The sequence below is a fragment of the Limulus polyphemus genome, unplaced genomic scaffold (assembly GCF_000517525.1).
Source record: "Limulus polyphemus unplaced genomic scaffold, Limulus_polyphemus-2.1.2 Scaffold1175, whole genome shotgun sequence".
Lineage (NCBI taxonomy): Eukaryota > Metazoa > Arthropoda > Merostomata > Xiphosura > Limulidae > Limulus > Limulus polyphemus.
The window spans coordinates 254463-261200 of NW_013666785.1; the positions used below are offsets into that span (position 1 = coordinate 254463).

Genomic DNA, 6738 nt, shown 5'->3' on the forward strand with positions numbered 1-6738 from the left:
CCAATACAACCAACATGCATATGTACCCACACTACTTCAAAACACAACACTACACTATTTTTCTAAATGTTTTAGTGCTTGAAAACCTTTCTCTATTACGAAAAACCATTTTGAAAAAGAACCTTGAGATTTTTAATTGAATGTTATATTCAATACTGCATTAATAAGGTGCTTCATGCCTAACCACTTATTAGTTTTTTTATAGGTCTTCTGCTTTCTTGTGTTTTAAATAGAACTATATATTAGTAAATTATAATTGTGTGAAATTGAAAGAAAAATTAAAAACTGAAAAAAAAGTTTTGTGCTAAAAAAAGCATAAGGTAGTGATAAATGTCCATTTACACTGTAATAAATTACAAATGTAGTCCCTTTAGGGTCAGGTTTTGGACATTTCTTATTCACAATTTATGTTAATAATCTGGATAGCTGTATAGATAGTTTTCAGATGATATTACTTGTCTGCTATCTTTATGGCCAGCTCACTAACACGTGGAAACAAAACAATCAGATCAGTCAGGCTTTTTGGGATTGAACAATAACAAAATAACACCATCACATATCTTATTTTCAAGTCTAAAAGTAGAATCAATTAATAATGGTGAATGTTTATTGAGTCATTGGGTGCAGTAATAGATCAAACAGAGAAAAAATAATTTAATTCAATTCCATCTGTAATTGAACATATGGTAATGATACAAAAATCTTGTCAGAAAATTGATGGATGTTGTGGCTTTCCTGTTTGAATAGAATTAACATCACCTGACACAGCCAAATATATTCCAACCATTTTACAACATGTAAGATTTGTTTTGAGAAAAGAAAAAAACTACGTGATTTACAAATAAAGTGTTTCCACATTTTTTGCACCAAAGTAAGACCTGGCCCTAGTTGTAGTTGTTAGTAATAGTAGTTGGTCATAGATTATATACTAAATACAATCTACTTAGTTGGTTAAGTAAGGCCTATAATGAAGTTCAGTTTTAAAATTACAAGTTGGAGATAATACTCCAAAGTCCAAATTTACAGTTTTTTCAGTATCCCTATATACTGTATCTGGTATTTACTCTCTTCTACCATGAACTGTCGCTAAATCAATAATGAAGGGTAAAATGAATAATTCATAACTCTGATATACATAACACCCTTTTGAAAAGCACTCTGTAAGTGGTCATGGAATGCATGCTCTAACCACCATCCAAGCACATAGGATTAGAAGATTTGTGTATGATGAGAAACCTAGACATAGTCTTAGTTACTACAAAGCATAAACTAACAGCATACAAAATTAACTTGATCCACATGTTAAGAGGGTTGGTTATAATGCATGTGGGATATATCTGAGTATTTATATTATAAGGATGAAAATAGGAAAATAACTTACAAACCACAAAGGACCATTTCTGTCATTCATCAAGGCTCTCCTTGCATAGCCACCCTTGAAAAAAGCAAAAATTTAAACCCAACCTTTATTTTTCTAGAAATAAGATTCCCTTTTAAACTTCTGTAAAGCCCTATCCTCCATAATGCCAACAGCAACTAATTCCACAGTCTGATTAAATAAAACTGTCTTAAGTGGAGACTAGCTGGTCTTTCTCAAATCTTAAGCTCATGTCACCTCAGTATATTGTTTTCATAACATAGGATAAAGAAATCAGACTTTTATCTTACCAATACCACAAATAACATTGAAAACTTCAGTACTACCACTGCTTACCCTTCTTTTCTCAAAAAATAATAAGAAATCTTAACCTAACCATGCAAGAGAACCCATCACAAGAACCTAGTAACCCTAGCCTGAAACCCTTCTAATAAATCAATATCAGTTCTTAGATAAGGAAACCAAAACTGTACACAGTATTTATGCCAAATGAAACCTAACTAGTGATTTTTATATAGAAATAATTACCTCTATAAATACATCCTAACATTCTTTTAGCTTTACTACTAACAGCAAAGCAGTGCTTCAATGGGATGAGTGACTTATCCACCACTATGCCCAGATCCTTTTCTTCAGTCCCAATACTGAGTGGGTTCCCATCTATATTAAACATGATAATCCAAATGCATTACTTGCACTTACTGTAATTAAAAGTTGTTGCCAACAATTTAGCCAAATTATCAATTGATCCAATTATTCTGTAATAATTCAACATCCTCAACACACCTAGAAATATCCAAGAGTTTAATATCTTCAGTAAACTTTATTAACTTATTAATTAGGCCCACATCAATATCATTACTGCAAATAACAAAAAGCAATGACCAAGCACAAACCCAATGAGACAATCCAGTAGTAACAAGGATCCAGTTTCATTGGACTCCACTAACAGCAACCTTTTGCCTTCTCCCATCCAACCACCCTCAATTTTCCCAACCATTACAGATGTATTTTCTTAGTTAATCTTCTGTGTTGTACCATATTGAAAATCTGCATATACCAAGTCCACTCCCTTTCCATCATCCAGATAAGTAATATCCTTGAACATGGATGGCAGCAGAGAGAAGTTGAATTGACTGACAACACTCAGGGAGGAGATACAGAGGAGGTGAGTGCCTGCAGCACTTCCAAAATAGGCTGTGGGGTATGGTGGATTGCCCCCATTTGGATCCAGGGGCAATGCCCCAGGGGGGTTTCAAGGGGACTTTTCTCCCTTGAAGCTGAACAGTTTTTATACTCTGAAATGCAATCAGAGCCATTATATGGAGCTTATGGCTCAGAGAACTTTGTTGTTAAAAGATCAAATACATCATCTAAGTTATTCATGAATACTATGGCTTACAAGATGTGATAAAAGAATTGAGACTCAAGATCTAAGGCTTCCAAGTATTCCTTATTCTAATTCCACGTGGGAAAAAAACAATTATCACCAAATTCATGTAATAATTTTATATTGTCATTCTAGAAGCCATATCAAGTCAGTTTCACATATCTGTATAGATACAGCTATGAAGTTGTATATATTTTACATGTAAAAATTCACTAACTGTGAACACATCATGTAGACCTGAAATTCATATTTGCAAAAGTTTTCTAATGTAATTCTAAATATTCTGCAAAAAAATCAAATACACATTCAAATTCCATGAAAAAATTGTAATAGTTTATATATAAATTCATGAATAAACATCTAATGTCAATGAATCAAATTTTCACAGATTTCAACCAGTTCATCAAGTTTAAAAACTTTCTCTTTTTTGCTGGATGGAGACAGTGCTTCTTTTGGCAAATCCACCACATCAGCTGATGGCATGCTGAGTGAAGGAAGTACTTCTGCTGGCAAATCCACCACATCAGCTGATGGTAGTGATGCTGGTTTTCTTGATGTGTTTCATTAGACACTAACATTTTTCTTTTGATACCAACTTTCATCAACTGCTTAGCCTTTGCATCAGGTAATTTGAGTTGTGCCTCTTGTAGTTTCTTCTTTTTCAAATTTTCTGCAGCTTCTTGCTTCTTCTTTAGATTTTCTCTGCACTTTTTGTGGGCTGTGTGGCAAGCCTTCTTCATGGTTGGGGTTACTTTCATCTGGTAAGATCTGATAACTCATTCTTTCAGAGAAATGATTAAAAACCCTATAACCCGAGCGCTTTTGAAAGGTGGACCTTTCTTCTTCAGGGGCAAACTAGCAATGTATTTAACAACTGACACTACTTCATAACTTTCATTGGTCAAGTTTGACTGGTCACTCTCAATGATATCATTCATTATACTGAACATTCCCTTCAAAGTTGAATATTGGTAAATGTTCATCTGAATGTTTAAAAGTAAACATATATTTGTAGTACCCATTCATCCAATAGTTTTGGGTATTGAAATAAAGTAGTTGGATTTCTTATTTTACCACTTTAATTGTTTTCAATTGACAGAAATCCATCCAGAAACAGAACTCTGCCTTCCCTGTATTTCCTGAAGAATTTTGTGAAACTTCATTTACTATACTCTATGATTTTTCCTACTACAGAAGTCAGATTACCTGACCTATAATTTCCAGTACAACTCTTATCACATCCTTTACAACTAAAAGTAACATAAGCAACTATTTAATCATCAGGCTCTTCCCAACTGACTACTTACTTACTGAAAATAAAAAGAGAGGCTTATAGTCGCACATCTGATCTTTGATCTCCATAATTAAAATACAATGTAAAACCTTGTCAACTCCTGATGATTTATCTATTTTTAATCTCTCAATCTTTCCATTTACTACCAAGAGATTAATATCTACATGATTCACAACAATTCTAATATTTTCTGTACACTTCTCCAGGTTGAGAATATTGTCAATATCTTCTCTTGTACAAATAAGGGACAAAAACATCAAAAGCTTAGCCATCTCATAGTCCCCAACAATAACCTTTCCACCAGCACTTTTCAAGGGTCCAATCTACATTCTAACATTATGCTTACATATAAAATACTTAAAATCTATGCTGTTGGTGTATCATTATCAGCCAGATGTTTTTCATAAGCCCTTTTTCAATTTCATGATTTTGTTTTTTAACCATTTCCCTAGATTTCCTACAGTTCTATAAGTTTTCCAATGTATCTATCAATTTAAATTTCTGAAACTTAAATGGTATATTTCCTTCACTTTTTCCTTTATATCTTTAGTAAGCCAGTTGTGTTTGATCTTCCCTATTGTCCTTTTCCTGTCTTTAATGACATAGCTATCTTAAATTAAATTTAAAAGCAATATATTTATTAAATCTGCCCTCCACCACAATGACTCATTATTCCACACATGTACAGTTAGTATTACATATATAAACAATACACAAGTTTCATCAGAGAACCTTATATAACTTATTAATCAAATTCAATAAACCCAACAAAGTAATTTCTCAAGGAAAAACTGATTACGATGAATGACATATGTAATGCACACAGTAAATACAGCACTTAAGTATTAATTTCACATCAACCTAGGTCTACTGGTCAATTAATAACTTATATGCAAAAAGACCTTCAAGAACTATCCTGAGGTTCAGGTTTATTTCATGCAATAATTTATGAATTGTAATCGGGCAAGTAAACTAAGTTTCTAATTTTAATTGATCTGCATAATTAATTTTGCAAAATAAAATTCGAATATTATTTTCGAAATTATAATTAAAATATAAATTTAAAATTCAATTATAATATTTATTCGGCAGTTTACACTTAAAAATAAATCCTAAAATCAAATTAGTACCGCCACATGTAGCCCTTGACTTTTGAATTTGAGTCAAGACTCAAGCCAAGGAACCCACATTCGTAAGCTTTAGGCTTACGATAAATTAAAATTATTTCAACTTAAGTATTGAGGCCACATGCTTTACATAATTACAAAACTAATTAAACTTTTGATAAAACAATAATACTTGCTATTTGAATACTTCAGATTCAGCCCCCATGGAAAGTGCTCTGTAGAAAAAATTGATATAACATACAACAAATCTCCAAATTTAATTTGCACGAAATATTCGACATAACCTAACACTAGGCTTAGGAGAGTACACTGAACATTTTGTACTGGGCTTACAGAACGTCTGACACGGAGCATCGATAGTGCCATCTAGTGAGTTGCTAAAACAGTTAAGCCTTATCTTGACCAAAGAAAGAAGGGTTAGTGTGAAGAGATTTTGTTGTGTTACGGAAAAAAAAGAGTTAACTGTTCACCTAAGTATTCATCAAGAAAGTTTTTTGTTTTAGAGCAAAACCGCATTGGGCCATCTGCTCTGTCATCTCACTGGGAATCGAAATCCGGATTTTAGCGTTGTAAGTCCGTTAACTTACTGCTGTCCCACTGAAGAACTCATGAAATTTATTGCTAAAACTTAAAGTTAACGTAAAACAGCTTAGAACTGAACTTGTAAATATCAGATATTTAGTTTTAAATTTAAATAGCATATTATTCGAACATATGCTTAGGCACTGACCACCAGTATAACCATCACATTCACAGTTTGAATCGGACTTTGAGTATTAGTAACCTATTTAGGGCGTTACAAAATCCAAACAGAAATGATATAACTTAGAAGTTCTAAAACTTAAGACTTGGGAAGGTCACTCAATTTTCGAAACTTCTGTCCGTTGAAGATTCGAAGCAACCCCCCCCCCCACTCAACCATCAAAACAATCAAAAAACCTTATATTAACTATAGCCTGTGCTCTGACTAATAACAACACATGCTGACACACCGTGACAGTGGCATAGCTAAGCTACAACACACGTGTTAGCCGCTAATAATTATTACACAAGAAGCATTTTAAATGTTACAACATGTAACTTTGTAACCCAAAAGCTCGAGTACTTCTAAGCTCTAAAACACTTGAGCTTCGAAGTTGATTTCAACATCTTTAAGAAATATTTTATAATCCTTTGTGATACTTTTTCATTATGGAACTTTATAAGCTTGCCTTGTGCTAAAATTTAGTATAAGACGTATTTGAAAAGTGGAAGAAGTCCCTTGAATTTAACTGGTACGAGTTCCGTATAAGGGTGGCACTTTTGTAATATTGTTGCGTCAGCGAGTCACGTGACTACTGTGACGCAACGTTTCTAGAACTATCATGTACTTTGGCGAATGCTCTAGTAATTACTGGATATAGGGTAGGCTGGTATATAAAAGAGGGAAATGTAATGTGTGCGTAGATAGTGAGTAATTGAACTGCAGTCACAGGGTATTGTTGAAGTTAACGTTCGTTCGTTACAGTGTTGTTTTAGCGCGAGTATTGAGATTAAGTGTATCGCTAAG

General features: G+C 33.2%; 1 protein-coding gene across 3 annotated transcripts in view; it reads right to left on the bottom strand.

The window, feature by feature from the left end:
• LOC106462467 (exportin-6-like) overlaps positions 1 to 5489 on the bottom strand; it is an 80393-nt gene extending 74904 nt beyond the window's left edge. The window contains exons 1-3 of one of the 3 annotated variants that reach the window (XM_022389740.1): positions 5377 to 5489; positions 1907 to 2038; positions 1382 to 1435 (exon numbers count right to left, since the gene is read on the bottom strand). The gene's annotated coding sequence lies outside the window, so the exon portion shown is untranslated. Of the gene's footprint in view, positions 1 to 1381; positions 1436 to 1906; positions 2039 to 5361 lie in introns of all 3 variants that reach the window. The other 2 variants (XM_022389739.1, XM_022389741.1) reach the window with 2 other exon arrangements.
• Positions 5490 to 6738: the final 1249 nt, after the last annotated feature.